Raw genomic sequence first — 18,561 nt, forward strand, 5'->3', positions numbered from 1 at the left:
TTAGAACCTCCGTTAGAAGGATATCTCACAAGCCATACATGGGTAAAAGACCTTCCGCTTGAGCCCACAATAATAATGATTTTTTTTCCCCCATGAAAGTGTAGTTGGAAATGTTTCTTACCCAGGGAGCGAATAAGAATATAGGTGACAATGGCAGCCACAAAAATAATACAGCAGATAATGTCTGCACATCTCCTGAACAAAAACAAGAAATATTATTACACATTGCATGATTTAAATTATGTATTAAAGTTATTTAGCTAAGTGAAATAACTTTATAGTCTTAGTCTAGATCTATGGCCTTAGTATAGTTCTTGTATAGCGTTAATAACAGACATTCTGTGATCCATGATGTGTAGAGCTTTAAATGGTTTTTTAAAGTCAGCTGATGTGGAGGAGTAAATCGGAGAAGCACTGAGAGATTGCCGGACTCGCCTCTTGTTAACTGGTCGCCTGAAAATGGGCTCATACGGAGGAGGTTCCCCTGAGAAGATAGAATTGAAGAATATATATATTCTATAAATTCTAAGTATATACCATTACATTAGAATGAATTTAAACCTTTGAAAAACATATATTCAGTCACGCGTGTCTGAACCTTTGACCGGTACGCTATATTTTGTCTAACACATTTTATATACAGTTGTCATGGAACGCTCCCCTTCACACTAGCCATGTGGTACGGCCCGCCGCGTGCAGTGGGAGTTCATAGTCTTGTTTGTAACCACGCCTGTGTAATTAACGCGCAACTGCACATGGTTTAGTCTTGTAACGTCTGTGTGTTTAAACCGCTGTGGGAGTGTGCATCTTAGTCGGTCAATGCCCATGTTCGTGTTCACATAGTTCGTTATCTGTATTCGTGTTTTATGTTCACTGTTTATGTTGCATATGAGCGCCGGTGTCTTTATCGTGTGTTAATACACGTCTGTCCGTCCTGCTCCTTGTCCAGCGACACTAGGGCCGTTACAACACTTTTCTTTTTTTTTTATGACACCTTCTGCACACATACGCTTTCGATCTGATACACAGTTACAGATCGTACACTATATAAATGTTTTTAATATAAGGTAGACCTACCAAGTACGTAAGAACATTTATTATTTTAACATGAAATGTACAAGCTAGTTTTGTACATTTTTTTTCTTTTTTAACCATTGTATTTGACGTATGGGTTCTCATAAAATCTTTGGCATATGGCTATATCTGGAAAAAACAACAACAACAAAACTCACCGCAATAATCTGGCATGCTGACTACAGTACACTCCCTTGCACTTTCGATAAGCGCCATCACACAGAGTCCGCAATGTGTAATGTTTCAGTAAAAAATAATCTTGCATTCGATAATCTATTCTTATGACGCATCATTCCAGGTTATTGACACATTGTGATGTTGGAAGTCACAGCACGTTCTCGTTCTTAGCTCATCAACAAAGGCAGCTTGGTCACGAGCACCTGCTTTCCATGCTATGGGATGCTCGCGCTCAATTTTCCATGTCCTGTATCGAATATTTAGGCCTATACGATTAAACTGTCCGTGGTTACTGTGCTTTTAACGTACAAAAAAAGCTACACAAATAATAAAATAATCTTTACATAATAATGTAACCTTAGGCTTATCGTCAAGATGTAACCTGTGAGGCTAAGTGACAACGTCTCCCGTCCCCTACCTAAACTACGTCTACACTGACTATGAGAATAGTAGTATAGTATAGTAGTTCAAGAGTATAGTAGTGATATGTGATAACAATTTGATTTGTTTATTTTAAAGACTTTCTAAAGTTGCATGTATATAACCAAACAGGCAATTTACATGAGTTTGCCATCCCAATACTTTAAATTTTTACAGTAAATATATTCAACATTATATTATGGGTACAAGGAAAAGTGATATGTAGTGAACCAAATAGATATTTAACAGGCTTTTGCCATCCTATTACTCCAAATTCCTACAGTAAAAATGACTGAAAGTCATTCATGAGTACAAGAGAAACTGTATTTCAAGAATTTAATGAAGTGATTTGATAACAATTTGATTTGTGCATTTCACTCAGCTTCATGTAGTGATATATAGTGAACTGAATAGACATTTCACAGGATATTGCCATCCTATTACTCTAAATTCCTACTGTAAAAATGACTGAAAGTCATACCACAGGTACATAAGATAGTGTATATCAAGAATTTAGTGGAGTGATCTGATAACAATTTGATTTGATTTATTTATAGAGCTTCAATTATTACATATATGGAACTGAATAGACATTCGACAGAATTTTGCTACTCCATTATTCCAAATTCCTGCAGTAAAAATGACTGAAAGTCATATCATGGGTACAGGAGGAAGTTTATTTCAAGTACGTAGTGGAGTGATTTTATAACAATTTGAATTGTGTATTTTATAGATCTTCGAGTAGTGATATATGTTGAACTGAACAGATGTTTAAGAGGATTTTGCCATCCTATTACTCAAGCTTCCTACAGTAAAACACTTGAAAGTCATACCATGGGTACATGAGAAAGTGGATTTCATGAATATTGTGGAGGGATCTGATAACAATTTGACTAGTTTGTTTTCTAGAGTTTCAAAAACTGATTATATAGTGGAACGAATACATGTTTATGAGGATTTTGCCATCCTTTTACTCCAAATTAAAGTAAAAACATTGGAACGTAATAGTATGGATACACAAGAAAGTGTATTTCAAGAATATATTGGAAGGATTTGATAACAATATGAATTGTGTATTTTATAGTGCTTCAACTATTGCATATATGGAACAGAATAGGCATGAACAGGATTTTGCCATCCTATTATTCCAAATTCCTACAGTAAAAATGAGTTATACCATGAGTACATGAGAAAGTGTTTTTCATGAATATAGTGGAGTGTTCTGATAACAATTTGGTTTGTTTATTTCATAGAGCTTCAAATATTGCATTGATGGAACCATATAGACATTTAGGAGGAATTTGCCATACTTGCCATACGTCCTTCGCCATATGCATTCTTGCATTTTTCTCTTTGCTGTATTCTGTTATAGTCATAAATTCTACATATATTTATTGAGAAAATCCTTTAAAGAGGCGCATGTCCATCATCACGTTTTATTTGTTTGGCTTTTTTTTTTTGGTTTTACTATTGGAAACAAAATTACTTTTTTTGCATTTGATGTTGATATCATTATGGCAGGCTTTAGTGGAGGTACTGGTGTCTATATTAGATGATTAAATACACAGCACCAGCAGTTCTGAATCTTTGTGTTAAATAATCTATGCTGATTGTCACGATCAGTCCCTTCCATGTTCCGTGTTTTCCATGTCTTGTGTTTTGTTCCGTTCCACGGTTTCATTTTGTCCTCACTGATTGCGTACACCTGTCCCTCGTTTCTAGTTCATGTATTTAAACCCTGCTGTGTGCCTTGGTCGTGGCCGCCTGTACACGGGCATCTCGTCGGTCCCGGAAGAAGCAGGCTCACGTTTATTTTGATAACGACGAGATCCCAGGTAAGCGTCTACCCGTCTTGACCAACGCTGCAGGGGGGAGCGGCCTGCAGCGCAAGACGTGAAACCACGGAAAGAGGGAGTCCAGGAGGGTGGCCAATCTTGACATTATTACACTCAGGAATTAAAAAATATATATTGTAGCATCCCATGAAATGTGATCTTTCACACATAATGAGAGAGGTTGGCAAAGAACTAAAACTCAATTAAATATATCAACTTCCCCTTAAGCCTCTCATATACTCCACATTTAGGAGCAAGCCTACTCCTACACAATAAGCAGTGCGGTATATGAAAAGAGTAGGCGTATCAAATAAACAGAGCAACATGGTTAAGGTCCAGCCAGATATGTAAATGTTTGCCAGAACATCCAGTGTGTGTCTGCCGTTCGGTCAAAACTGGATCAGTCCAGAGGCCGCCCCGTCAGATCTCTTTTGAACAAAACAGTGGTCGAAATGCTGTTGAGAACAGTTTTACAGTTACAACAACAGAAAAAAGACTCAAATATATGCTGGATGGTTTATTCATTAAGGGAGAAAGCTGTCTCTCTTGTGGAGGATTTGCCACAGAGACCTGGGCATGTGGTATGGTCTCTGCACGGTGCCGTCATTACGCTCCAGACCCTCCACTAGAGGAGACAGAAACATCACAGTGGAAATAAAAACAATATAGTCCTGATGATTGGCATATGTGTAGTAGCTTGAGAGTGAAATGTGTGTGTGAGTGTGTGTGAAGGATTACTCCATATATCCCTTTATGTGCTCGACTGTTTCATTAACGGAAGCGAATCCAGGGAGAGAGAAGTCTGGAGGAACGTCCTGCCAGTCAAAGCTAGGCAGACATCTCCCTAGTTCTGGGTGGAGGGAGAGACAGAAAATAATATGACTAACAATTAAACCTGCTGACTTATCACTGCAGGTATAAGTACTTTCCTGGTGGTTTGGTTATGTTTTGGTACATAGCATAGTCAAACTGTTACAAAACAGAATGGACAAATTAACAGGTAGTTGTGTAATCCTGCTGTCTTTACCTGGTTTACTTGGCGTGTAGAAATATGGACAAAGCTCTTGATTGAGGATGTCTTGGACACTCTGTAGTGGAAATGCATGTGAAAATCTCATTAACATGCAGAATGCTATGTATGCACAAATGCTATGTATGCGTGAGTGGCTAAGCCAATGCATGAATTACATGTACAAAGAGTTGCATATTGCAAAGACTTTTGATACGACAAATTCTGTTCTGTCAAGAGTGAGGTGAGGGTTTATTTCTCAGAGATGAAGCTGGTTACATTGCTTATTTGCAGTGTGAGGTTTTACCAATGTGGTTTGGGCGAGGTCAAGTCTAGGGTCACAATACTGCTGCTGAAAGAAGTCTTTAGGCAGGGCATTTGGGGCATACGCCTCTGGGGGCAACTTCCAGAACTCTGAAGGGCATTTTTTAACACAGACCTGCAAACCAACGCACAAACACACAGAGTGAAGGAGATCTTATTTGAGTAGCTAAACACAGTGTTGCTTTTTATATTTCTATCTACACTATTTACACATTGTTCATTGCATGATAGAGCAAAAGGCTCCCAAACCAAGCAGCAAAAGGAGACCCAAGCCCCCAGACTTACAAACTGGCATTCACATACTACATGCTAAACTGTTTTGTAATAAATGAGTCTCATGTGCATATTTCTAAAAGGCTACTGACATACGTGTTTGGTTTCTGTACAATGTCAACAGGACATTTGTGTGGAAATCTCACTTGAGTGGTTGGACACTGGAGACCCTCTAGAATGGCGTCCATTTCTGTCGTTGCTCTGGCACACTTCAGAAGGTCAAAGTAGAGGACGTTTGGTTTGTCACTGAAACACGAGAGGATGCAGGAAACAAATGCAGCTTGACACATGAATATTAGCCAATTAAATAAACAATTTTTATTCAATTTTTTGAGTATGTGTATCAGGATTCAGTGCTGGAGAGTCACACCACTACCCAGCTAAGTGTTCTTTCTTCGAGGGTGAATTTGACTGGGGTAACCAATAAACTCTGCAGTGTTGTGACACTCCTAGACCTGAGTTTGGACCCCTTGGTTTAGAGACAATCATTAAACACAAGTGATTTGATTGGTTCCACTTGTTGCTGTGCAGTGCCAATCATGAAAATCTTAAAGCTAAAGTCTAACCCATCTTGTCTTGTTGATGTTTCATGTTTCCACATGATTTGCACCTGCACAGCTCCATTGTAACCCTAGTCCGACTCACTAAAGTCCATTCGAAAGAATACTGACGGTGTTCCTTACATACTGGGTGTGCTGTTTTGGTATTCCTGTGAAGATATAAATACTTATCCAGTATGTGAGGGACTTACACATTGACTCCAGCTCCACAAAACATCCCAGTGGAGTTCTGGGGCAACACGACATGACGAGAGTCTCCAAGCAGCCACGCTGTGTTAGAACCTCCGTTAGAAGGATATCTCACAAGCCATACATGGGTAAAAGACCTTCCGCTTGAGCCCACAATAATAATGATTTTTTTTCCCCCATGAAAGTGTAGTTGGAAATGTTTCTTACCCAGGGAGCGAATAAGAATATAGGTGACAATGGCAGCCACAAAAATAATACAGCAGATAATGTCTGCACATCTCCTGAACAAAAACAAGAAATATTATTACACATTGCATGATTTAAATTATGTATTAAAGTTATTTAGCTAAGTGAAATAACTTTATAGTCTTAGTCTAGATCTATGGCCTTAGTATAGTTCTTGTATAGCGTTAATAACAGACATTCTGTGATCCATGATGTGTAGAGCTTTAAATGGTTTTTTAAAGTCAGCTGATGTGGAGGAGTAAATCGGAGAAGCAATGAGAGATTGCCGGACTCGCCTCTTGTTAACTGGTCTCCTGAAAATGGGCTCATACGGAGGAGGTTCCCCTGAGAAGATAGAATTGAAGAATATATATATTCTATAAATTCTAAGTATATACCATTACATTAGAATGAATTGAAACCTTTGAAAAACATATATTCAGTCCCGCGTGTCTGAACCTTTGACCGGTACGCTATATTTTGTCTAACACATTTTATATACAGTTGTCATGGAACGCTCCCCTTCACACTAGCCATGTGGTACGGCCCGCCGCGTGCAGTGGGAGTTCATAGTGTTGTTTGTAACCACGCCTGTGTAATTAACGCGCAACTGCACATGGTTTAGTCTTGTAACGTCTGTGTGTTTAAACCGCTGTGGGAGTGTGCATCTTAGTCGGTCAATGCCCATGTTCGTGTTCACATAGTTCGTTATCTGTATTCGTGTTTTATGTTCACTGTTTATGTTGCATATGAGCGCCGGTCTCTTTATCGTGTGTTAATACACGTCTGTCCGTCCTGCTCCTTGTCCAGCGACACTAGGGCTGTTACAACACTTTTCTTTTTTTTTTATGACACCTTCTGCACACATACGCTTTCGATCTGATACACAGTTACAGATCGTACACTATATAAATGTTTTTAATATAAGGTAGACCTACCAAGTACGTAAGAACATTTATTATTTTAACATGAAATGTACAAGCTAGTTTTGTACATTTTTTTTCTTTTTTAACCATTGTATTTGACGTATGGGTTCTCATAAAATCTTTGGCATATGGCTATATCTGGAAAAAACAACAACAACAAAACTCACCGCAATAATCTGGCATGCTGACTACAGTACACTCCCTTGCACTTTCGATAAGCGCCATCACACAGAGTCCGCAATGTGTAATGTTTCAGTAAAAAATAATCTTGCATTCGATAATCTATTCTTATGACGCATCATTCCAGGTTATTGACACATTGTGACGTTGGAAGTCACAGCACGTTCTGGTTCTTAGCTCATCAACAAAGGCAGCTTGGTCACGAGCACCTGCTTTCCATGCTATGGGATGCTCGCGCTCAATTTTCCATGTCCTGTATCGAATATTTAGGCCTATACGATTAAACTGTCCGTGGTTACTGTGCTTTTAACGTACAAAAAAAGCTACACAAATAATAAAATAATCTTTACATAATAATGTAACCTTAGGCTTATCGCCAAGATGTAACCTGTGAGGCTAAGTGACAACGTCTCCCGTCCCCTACCTAAACTACGTCTACACTGACTATGAGAATAGTAGTATAGTATAGTAGTTCAAGAGTATAGTAGTGATATGTGATAACAATTTGATTTGTTTATTTTAAAGACTTTCTAAAGTTGCATGTATATAACCAAACAGGCAATTTACATGAGTTTGCCATCCCAATACTTTAAATTTTTACAGTAAATATATTCAACATTATATTATGGGTACAAGGAAAAGTGATATGTAGTGAACCAAATAGATATTTAACAGGCTTTTGCCATCCTATTACTCCAAATTCCTACAGTAAAAATGACTGAAAGTCATTCATGAGTACAAGAGAAACTGTATTTCAAGAATTTAATGAAGTGATTTGATAACAATTTGATTTGTGCATTTCACTCAGCTTCATGTAGTGATATATAGTGAACTGAATAGACATTTCACAGGATATTGCTATCCTATTACTCTAAATTCCTACTGTAAAAATGACTGAAAGTCATACCACAGGTACATAAGATAGTGTATATCAAGAATTTAGTGGAGTGATCTGATAACAATTTGATTTGATTTATTTATAGAGCTTCAATTATTACATATATGGAACTGAATAGACATTCGACAGAATTTTGCTACTCCATTATTCCAAATTCCTGCAGTAAAAATGACTGAAAGTCATATCATGGGTACAGGAGGAAGTTTATTTCAAGTACGTAGTGGAGTGATTTTATAACAATTTGAATTGTGTATTTTATAGAGCTTCGAGTAGTGATATATGTTGAACTGAACAGATGTTTAAGAGGATTTTGCCATCCTATTACTCAAGCTTCCTACAGTAAAACACTTGAAAGTCATACCATGGGTACATGAGAAAGTGGATTTCATGAATATTGTGGAGGGATCTGATAACAATTTGACTAGTTTGTTTTCTAGAGTTTCAAAAACTGATTATATAGTGGAACGAATACATGTTTATGAGGATTTTGCCATCCTTTTACTCCAAATTAAAGTAAAAACATTGGAACGTAATAGTATGGATACACAAGAAAGTGTATTTCAAGAATATATTGGAAGGATTTGATAACAATATGAATTGTGTATTTTATAGTGCTTCAACTATTGCATATATGGAACAGAATAGGCATGAACAGGATTTTGCCATCTTATTATTCCAAATTCCTACAGTAAAAATGAGTTATACCATGAGTACATGAGAAAGTGTTTTTCATGAATATAGTGGAGTGTTCTGATAACAATTTGGTTTGTTTATTTCATAGAGCTTCAAATATTGCATTGATGGAACCATATAGACATTTAGGAGGAATTTGCCATACTTGCCATACGTCCTTCGCCATATGCATTCTTGCATTTTTCTCTTTGCTGTTTTCTGTTATAGTCATAAATTCTACATATATTTGAGAAAATCCTTTAAAGAGGCGCATGTCCATCATCACGTTTTATTTGTTTGGCTTTTTTTTTTGGTTTTACTATTGGAAACAAAATTACTTTTTTTGCATTTGATGTTGATATCATTATGGCAGGCTTTAGTGGAGGTACTGGTGTCTATATTAGATGATTAAATACACAGCACCAGCAGTTCTGAATCTTTGTGTTAAATAATCTATGCTGATTGTCACGATCAGTCCCTTCCATGTTCCGTGTTTTCCATGTCTTGTGTTTTGTTCCGTTCCACGGTTTCATTTTGTCCTCACTGATTGCGTACACCTGTCCCTCGTTTCTAGTTCATGTATTTAAACCCTGCTGTGTGCCTTGGTCGTGGCCGCCTGTACACGGGCATCTCGTCGGTCCCGGAAGAAGCAGGCTCACGTTTATTTTGATAACGACGAGATCCCAGGTAAGCGTCTACCCGTCTTGACCAACGCTGCAGGGGGGAGCGGCCTGCAGCGCAAGACGTGAAACCACGGAAAGAGGGAGTCCAGGAGGGTGGCCAATCTTGACATTATTACACTCAGGAATTAAAAAATATATATTGTAGCATCCCATGAAATGTGATCTTTCACACATAATGAGAGAGGTTGGCAAAGAACTAAAACTCAATTAAATATATCAACTTCCCCTTAAGCCTCTCATATACTCCACATTTAGGAGCAAGCCTACTCCTACACAATAAGCAGTGCGGTATATGAAAAGAGTAGGCGTATCAAATAAACAGAGCAACATGGTTAAGGTCCAGCCAGATATGTAAATGTTTGCCAGAACATCCAGTGTGTGTCTGCCGTTCGGTCAAAACTGGATCAGTCCAGAGGCCGCCCCGTCAGATCTCTTTTGAACAAAACAGTGGTCGAAATGCTGTTGAGAACAGTTTTACAGTTACAACAACAGAAAAAAGACTCAAATATATGCTGGATGGTTTATTCATTAAGGGAGAAAGCTGTCTCTCTTGTGGAGGATTTGCCACAGAGACCTGGGCATGTGGTATGGTCTCTGCACGGTGCCGTCATTACGCTCCAGACCCTCCACTAGAGGAGACAGAAACATCACAGTGGAAATAAAAACAATATAGTCCTGATGATTGGCATATGTGTAGTAGCTTGAGAGTGAAATGTGTGTGTGAGTGTGTGTGAAGGATTACTCCATATATCCCTTTATGTGCTCGACTGTTTCATTAACGGAAGCGAATCCAGGGAGAGAGAAGTCTGGAGGAACGTCCTGCCAGTCAAAGCTAGGCAGACATCTCCCTAGTTCTGGGTGGAGGGAGAGACAGAAAATAATATGACTAACAATTAAACCTGCTGACTTATCACTGCAGGTATAAGTACTTTCCTGGTGGTTTGGTTATGTTTTGGTACATAGCATAGTCAAACTGTTACAAAACAGAATGGACAAATTAACAGGTAGTTGTGTAATCCTGCTGTCTTTACCTGGTTTACTTGGCGTGTAGAAATATGGACAAAGCTCTTGATTGAGGATGTCTTGGACACTCTGTAGTGGAAATGCATGTGAAAATCTCATTAACATGCAGAATGCTATGTATGCACAAATGCTATGTATGCGTGAGTGGCTAAGCCAATGCATGAATTACATGTACAAAGAGTTGCATATTGCAAAGACTTTTGATACGACAAATTCTGTTCTGTCAAGAGTGAGGTGAGGGTTTATTTCTCAGAGATGAAGCTGGTTACATTGCTTATTTGCAGTGTGAGGTTTTACCAATGTGGTTTGGGCGAGGTCAAGTCTAGGGTCACAATACTGCTGCTGAAAGAAGTCTTTAGGCAGGGCATTTGGGGCATACGCCTCTGGGGGCAACTTCCAGAACTCTGAAGGGCATTTTTTAACACAGACCTGCAAACCAACGCACAAACACACAGAGTGAAGGAGATCTTATTTGAGTAGCTAAACACAGTGTTGCTTTTTATATTTCTATCTACACTATTTACACATTGTTCATTGCATGATAGAGCAAAAGGCTCCCAAACCAAGCAGCAAAAGGAGACCCAAGCCCCCAGACTTACAAACTGGCATTCACATACTACATGCTAAACTGTTTTGTAATAAATGAGTCTCATGTGCATATTTCTAAAAGGCTACTGACATACGTGTTTGGTTTCTGTACAATGTCAACAGGACATTTGTGTGGAAATCTCACTTGAGTGGTTGGACACTGGAGACCCTCTAGAATGGCGTCCATTTCTGTCGTTGCTCTGGCACACTTCAGAAGGTCAAAGTAGAGGACGTTTGGTTTGTCACTGAAACACGAGAGGATGCAGGAAACAAATGCAGCTTGACACATGAATATTAGCCAATTAAATAAACAATTTTTATTCAATTTTTTGAGTATGTGTATCAGGATTCAGTGCTGGAGAGTCACACCACTACCCAGCTAAGTGTTCTTTCTTCGAGGGTGAATTGAACTGGGGTAACCAATAAACTCTGCAGTGTTGTGACACTCCTAGACCTGAGTTTGGACCCCTTGGTTTAGAGACAATCATTAAACACAAGTGATTTGATTGGTTCCACTTGTTGCTGTGCAGTGCCAATCATGAAAATCTTAAAGCTAAAGTCTAACCCATCTTGTCTTGTTGATGTTTCATGTTTCCACATGATTTGCACCTGCACAGCTCCATTGTAACCCTAGTCCGACTCACTAAAGTCCATTCGAAAGAATACTGACGGTGTTCCTTACATACTGGGTGTGCTGTTTTGGTATTCCTGTGAAGATATAAATACTTATCCAATATGTGAGGGACTTACACATTGACTCCAGCTCCACAAAACATCCCAGTGGAGTTCTGGGGCAACACGACATGACGAGAGTCTCCAAGCAGCCACGCTGTGTTAGAACCTCCGTTAGAAGGATATCTCACAAGCCATACATGGGTAAAAGACCTTCCGCTTGAGCCCACAATAATAATGATTTTTTTTCCCCCATGAAAGTGTAGTTGGAAATGTTTCTTACCCAGGGAGCGAATAAGAATATAGGTGACAATGGCAGCCACAAAAATAATACAGCAGATAATGTCTGCACATCTCCTGAACAAAAACAAGAAATATTATTACACATTGCATGATTTAAATTATGTATTAAAGTTATTTAGCTAAGTGAAATAACTTTATAGTCTTAGTCTAGATCTATGGCCTTAGTATAGTTCTTGTATAGCGTTAATAACAGACATTCTGTGATCCATGATGTGTAGAGCTTTAAATGGTTTTTTAAAGTCAGCTGATGTGGAGGAGTAAATCGGAGAAGCACTGAGAGATTGCCGGACTCGCCTCTTGTTAACTGGTCGCCTGAAAATGGGCTCATACGGAGGAGGTTCCCCTGAGAAGATAGAAATGAAGAATATATATATTCTATAAATTCTAAGTATATACCATTACATTAGAATGAATTTAAACCTATGAAAAACATATATTCAGTCACGCGTGTCTGAACCTTTGACCGGTACGCTATATTTTGTCTAACACATTTTATATACAGTTGTCATGGAACGCTCCCCTTCACACTAGCCATGTGGTACGGCCCGCCGCGTGCAGTGGGAGTTCATAGTCTTGTTTGTAACCACGCCTGAGTAATTAACGCGCAACTGCACATGGTTTAGTCTTGTAACGTCTGTGTGTTTAAACCGCTGTGGGAGTGTGCATCTTAGTCGGTCAATGCCCATGTTCGTGTTCACATAGTTCGTTATCTGTATTCGTGTTTTATGTTCACTGTTTATGTTGCATATGAGCGCCGGTGTCTTTATCGTGTGTTAATACACGTCTGTCCGTCCTGCTCCTTGTCCAGCGACACTAGGGCCGTTACAACACTTTTCTTTTTTTTTTTATGACACCTTCTGCACACATACGCTTTCGATCTGATACACAGTTACAGATCGTACACTATATAAATGTTTTTAATATAAGGTAGACCTACCAAGTACGTAAGAACATTTATTATTTCAACATGAAATGTACAAGCTAGTTTTGTACATTTTTTTTCTTTTTTAACCATTGTATTTGACGTATGGGTTCTCATAAAATCTTTGGCATATGGCTATATCTGGAAAAAACAACAACAACAAAACTCACCGCAATAATCTGGCATGCTGACTACAGTACACTCCCTTGCACTTTCGATAAGCGCCATCACACAGAGTCCGCAATGTGTAATGTTTCAGTAAAAAATAATCTTGCATTCGATAATCTATTCTTATGACGCATCATTCCAGGTTATTGACACATTGTGACGTTGGAAGTCACAGCACGTTCTCGTTCTTAGCTCTTCAACAAAGGCAGCTTGGTCACGAGCACCTGCTTTCCATGCTATGGGATGCTCGCGCTCAATTTTCCATGTCCTGTATCGAATATTTAGGCCTATACGATTAAACTGTCCGTGGTTACTGTGCTTTTAACGTACAAAAAAAGCTACACAAATAATAAAATAATCTTTACATAATAATGTAACCTTAGGCTTATCGCCAAGATGTAACCTGTGAGGCTAAGTGACAACGTCTCCCGTCCCCTACCTAAACTACGTCTACACTGACTATGAGAATAGTAGTATAGTATAGTAGTTCAAGAGTATAGTAGTGATATGTGATAACAATTTGATTTGTTTATTTTAAAGACTTTCTAAAGTTGCATGTATATAACCAAACAGGCAATTTACATGAGTTTGCCATCCCAATACTTTAAATTTTTACAGTAAATATATTCAACATTATATTATGGGTACAAGGAAAAGTGATATGTAGTGAACCAAATAGATATTTAACAGGCTTTTGCCATCCTATTACTCCAAATTCCTACAGTAAAAATGACTGAAAGTCATTCATGAGTACAAGAGAAACTGTATTTCAAGAATTTAATGAAGTGATTTGATAACAATTTGATTTGTGCATTTCACTCAGCTTCATGTAGTGATATATAGTGAACTGAATAGACATTTCACAGGATATTGCCATCCTATTACTCTAAATTCCTACTGTAAAAATGACTGAAAGTCATACCACAGGTACATAAGATAGTGTATATCAAGAATTTAGTGGAGTGATCTGATAACAATTTGATTTGATTTATTTATAGAGCTTCAATTATTACATATATGGAACTGAATAGACATTCGACAGAATTTTGCTACTCCATTATTCCAAATTCCTGCAGTAAAAATGACTGAAAGTCATATCATGGGTACAGGAGGAAGTTTATTTCAAGTACGTAGTGGAGTGATTTTATAACAATTTGAATTGTGTATTTTATAGATCTTCGAGTAGTGATATATGTTGAACTGAACAGATGTTTAAGAGGATTTTGCCATCCTATTACTCAAGCTTCCTACAGTAAAACACTTGAAAGTCATACCATGGGTACATGAGAAAGTGGATTTCATGAATATTGTGGAGGGATCTGATAACAATTTGACTAGTTTGTTTTCTAGAGTTTCAAAAACTGATTATATAGTGGAACGAATACATGTTTATGAGGATTTTGCCATCCTTTTACTCCAAATTAAAGTAAAAACATTGGAACGTAATAGTATGGATACACAAGAAAGTGTATTTCAAGAATATATTGGAAGGATTTGATAACAATATGAATTGTGTATTTTATAGTGCTTCAACTATTGCATATATGGAACAGAATAGGCATGAACAGGATTTTGCCATCCTATTATTCCAAATTCCTACAGTAAAAATGAGTTATACCATGAGTACATGAGAAAGTGTTTTTCATGAATATAGTGGAGTGTTCTGATAACAATTTGGTTTGTTTATTTCATAGAGCTTCAAATATTGCATTGATGGAACCATATAGACATTTAGGAGGAATTTGCCATACTTGCCATACGTCCTTCGCCATATGCATTCTTGCATTTTTCTCTTTGCTGTATTCTGTTATAGTCATAAATTCTACATATATTTATTGAGAAAATCCTTTAAAGAGGCGCATGTCCATCATCACGTTTTATTTGTTTGGCTTTTTTTTTTTGGTTTTACTATTGGAAACAAAATTACTTTTTTTGCATTTGATGTTGATATCATTATGGCAGGCTTTAGTGGAGGTACTGGTGTCTATATTAGATGATTAAATACACAGCACCAGCAGTTCTGAATCTTTGTGTTAAATAATCTATGCTGATTGTCACGATCAGTCCCTTCCATGTTCCGTGTTTTCCATGTCTTGTGTTTTGTTCCGTTCCACGGTTTCATTTTGTCCTCACACTGATTGCGTACACCTGTCCCTCGTTTCTAGTTCATGTATTTAAACCCTGCTGTGTGCCTTGGTCGTGGCCGCCTGTACACGGGCATCTCGTCGTTCCCGGAAGAAGCAGGCTCACGTTTATTTTGATAACGACGAGATCCCAGGTAAGCGTCTACCCGTCTTGACCAACGCTGCAGGGGGGAGCGGCCTGCAGCGCAAGCCGTGAAACCACGGAAAGAGGGAGTCCAGGAGGGTGGCCAATCTTGACATTATTACACTCAGGAATTAAAAAAAATATATTGTAGCATCCCATGAAATGTGATCTTTCACACATAATGAGAGAGGTTGGCAAAGAACTAAAACTCAATTAAATATATCAACTTCCCCTTAAGCCTCTCATATACTCCACATTTAGGAGCAAGCCTACTCCTACACAATAAGCAGTGCGGTATATGAAAAGAGTAGGCGTATCAAATAAACAGAGCAACATGGTTAAGGTCCAGCCAGATATGTAAATGTTTGCCAGAACATCCAGTGTGTGTCTGCCGTTCGGTCAAAACTGGATCAGTCCAGAGGCCGCCCCGTCAGATCTCTTTTGAACAAAACAGTGGTCGAAATGCTGTTGAGAACAGTTTTACAGTTACAACAACAGAAAAAAGACTCAAATATATGCTGGATGGTTTATTCATTAAGGGAGAAAGCTGTCTCTCTTGTGGAGGATTTGCCACAGAGACCTGGGCATGTGGTATGGTCTCTGCACGGTGCCGTCATTACGCTCCAGACCCTCCACTAGAGGAGACAGAAACATCACAGTGGAAATAAAAACAATATAGTCCTGATGATTGGCATATGTGTAGTAGCTTGAGAGTGAAATGTGTGTGTGAGTGTGTGTGAAGGATTACTCCATATATCCCTTTATGTGCTCGACTGTTTCATTAACGGAAGCGAATCCAGGGAGAGAGAAGTCTGGAGGAACGTCCTGCCAGTCAAAGCTAGGCAGACATCTCCCTAGTTCTGGGTGGAGGGAGAGACAGAAAATAATATGACTAACAATTAAACCTGCTGACTTATCACTGCAGGTATAAGTACTTTCCTGGTGGTTTGGTTATGTTTTGGTACATAGCATAGTCAAACTGTTACAAAACAGAATGGACAAATTAACAGGTAGTTGTGTAATCCTGCTGTCTTTACCTGGTTTACTTGGCGTGTAGAAATATGGACAAAGCTCTTGATTGAGGATGTCTTGGACACTCTGTAGTGGAAATGCATGTGAAAATCTCATTAACATGCAGAATGCTATGTATGCACAAATGCTGTGTATGCGTGAGTGGCTAAGCCAATGCATGAATTACATGTACAAAGAGTTGCATATTGCAAAGACTTTTGATACGACAAATTCTGTTCTGTCAAGAGTGAGGTGAGGGTTTATTTCTCAGAGATGAAGCTGGTTACATTGCTTATTTGCAGTGTGAGGTTTTACCAATGTGGTTTGGGCGAGGTCAAGTCTAGGGTCACAATACTGCTGCTGAAAGAAGTCTTTAGGCAGGGCATTTGGGGCATACGCCTCTGGGGGCAACTTCCAGAACTCTGAAGGGCATTTTTTAACACAGACCTGCAAACCAACGCACAAACACACAGAGTGAAGGAGATCTTATTTGAGTAGCTAAACACAGTGTTGCTTTTTATATTTCTATCTACACTATTTACACATTGTTCATTGCATGATAGAGCAAAAGGCTCCCAAACCAAGCAGCAAAAGGAGACCCAAGCCCCCAGACTTACAAACTGGCATTCACATACTACATGCTAAACTGTTTTGTAATAAATGAGTCTCATGTGCATATTTCTAAAAGGCTACTGACATACGTGTTTGGTTTCTGTACAATGTCAACAGGACATTTGTGTGGAAATCTCACTTGAGTGGTTGGACACTGGAGACCCTCTAGAATGGCGTCCATTTCTGTCGTTGCTCTGGCACACTTCAGAAGGTCAAAGTAGAGGACGTTTGGTTTGTCACTGAAACACGAGAGGATGCAGGAAACAAATGCAGCTTGACACATGAATATTAACCAATTAAATAAACAATTTTTATTCAATTTTTTGAGTATGTGTATCAGGATTCAGTGCTGGAGAGTCACACCACTACCCAGCTAAGTGTTCTTTCTTCGAGGGTGAATTTGACTGGGGTAACCAATAAACTCTGCAGTGTTGTGACACTCCTAGACCTGAGTTTGGACCCCTTGGTTTAGAGACAATCATTAAACACAAGTGATTTGATTGGTTCCACTTGTTGCTGTGCAGTGCCAATCATGAAAATCTTAAAGCTAAAGTCTAACCCATCTTGTCTTGTTGATGTTTCATGTTTCCACATGATTTGCACCTGCACAGCTCCATTGTAACCCTAGTCCGACTCACTAAAGTCCATTCGAAAGAATACTGACGGTGTTCCTTACATACTGGGTGTGCTGTTTTGGTATTCCTGTGAAGATATAAATACTTATCCAGTATGTGAGGGACTTACACATTGACTCCAGCTCCACAAAACATCCCAGTGGAGTTCTGGGGCAACACGACATGACGAGAGTCTCCAAGCAGCCACGCTGTGTTAGAACCTCCGTTAGAAGGATATCTCACAAGCCATACATGGGTAAAAGACCTTCCGCTTGAGCCCACAATTATAATGATTTTTTTTCCCCATGAAAGTGTAGTTGGAAATGTTTCTTACCCAGGGAGCGAATAAGAATATAGGTGACAATGGCAGCCACAAAAATAATACAGCAGATAATGTCTGCACATCTCCTGAACAAAAACAAGAAATATTATTACACATTGCATGATTTAAATTATGTATTAAAGTTATTTAGCTAAGTGAAATGACTTTATAGTCTTAGTCTAGATCTATGGGTTTAGTATAGTTCTTGTATAGCGTTAATAACAGACATTCTGTGATCCATGATGTGTAGAGCTTTAAATGTTTTTTTAAAGTCAGCTGATGTGGAGGAGTAAATCGGAGGTATGGTCTCTGCACGGTGCCGTCGTTACGCTCCAGATCCTCCACTAGAGGAGACAGAAACATCATAGTGGAAATAAAACCAATATAGTCCTCATGATTGGCATATGTGTAGTAGCTTGAGAGTGAAATGTGAGCTAATAATGTTTTTTATAATTCTATTCTCCCTGAAGTAAAGGGACGAGACCATACAAGCTTTCGACTGTGTGTGCCCAATGTCATTATGAACTGCTGGAATGAAGAGAGAGAGAGAGAGAGAGAGAGAGAGAGAGTGTGTGTGTGTGTGTGTGTGTGTGTGTGTGTGTGTGTGTGTGTG

Source organism: Electrophorus electricus, unplaced genomic scaffold (assembly GCF_041902795.1).
Source record: "Electrophorus electricus isolate QZ-2024a unplaced genomic scaffold, ASM4190279v1 Scaffold38, whole genome shotgun sequence".
In the NCBI taxonomy this organism is placed as follows: domain Eukaryota; kingdom Metazoa; phylum Chordata; class Actinopteri; order Gymnotiformes; family Gymnotidae; genus Electrophorus; species Electrophorus electricus.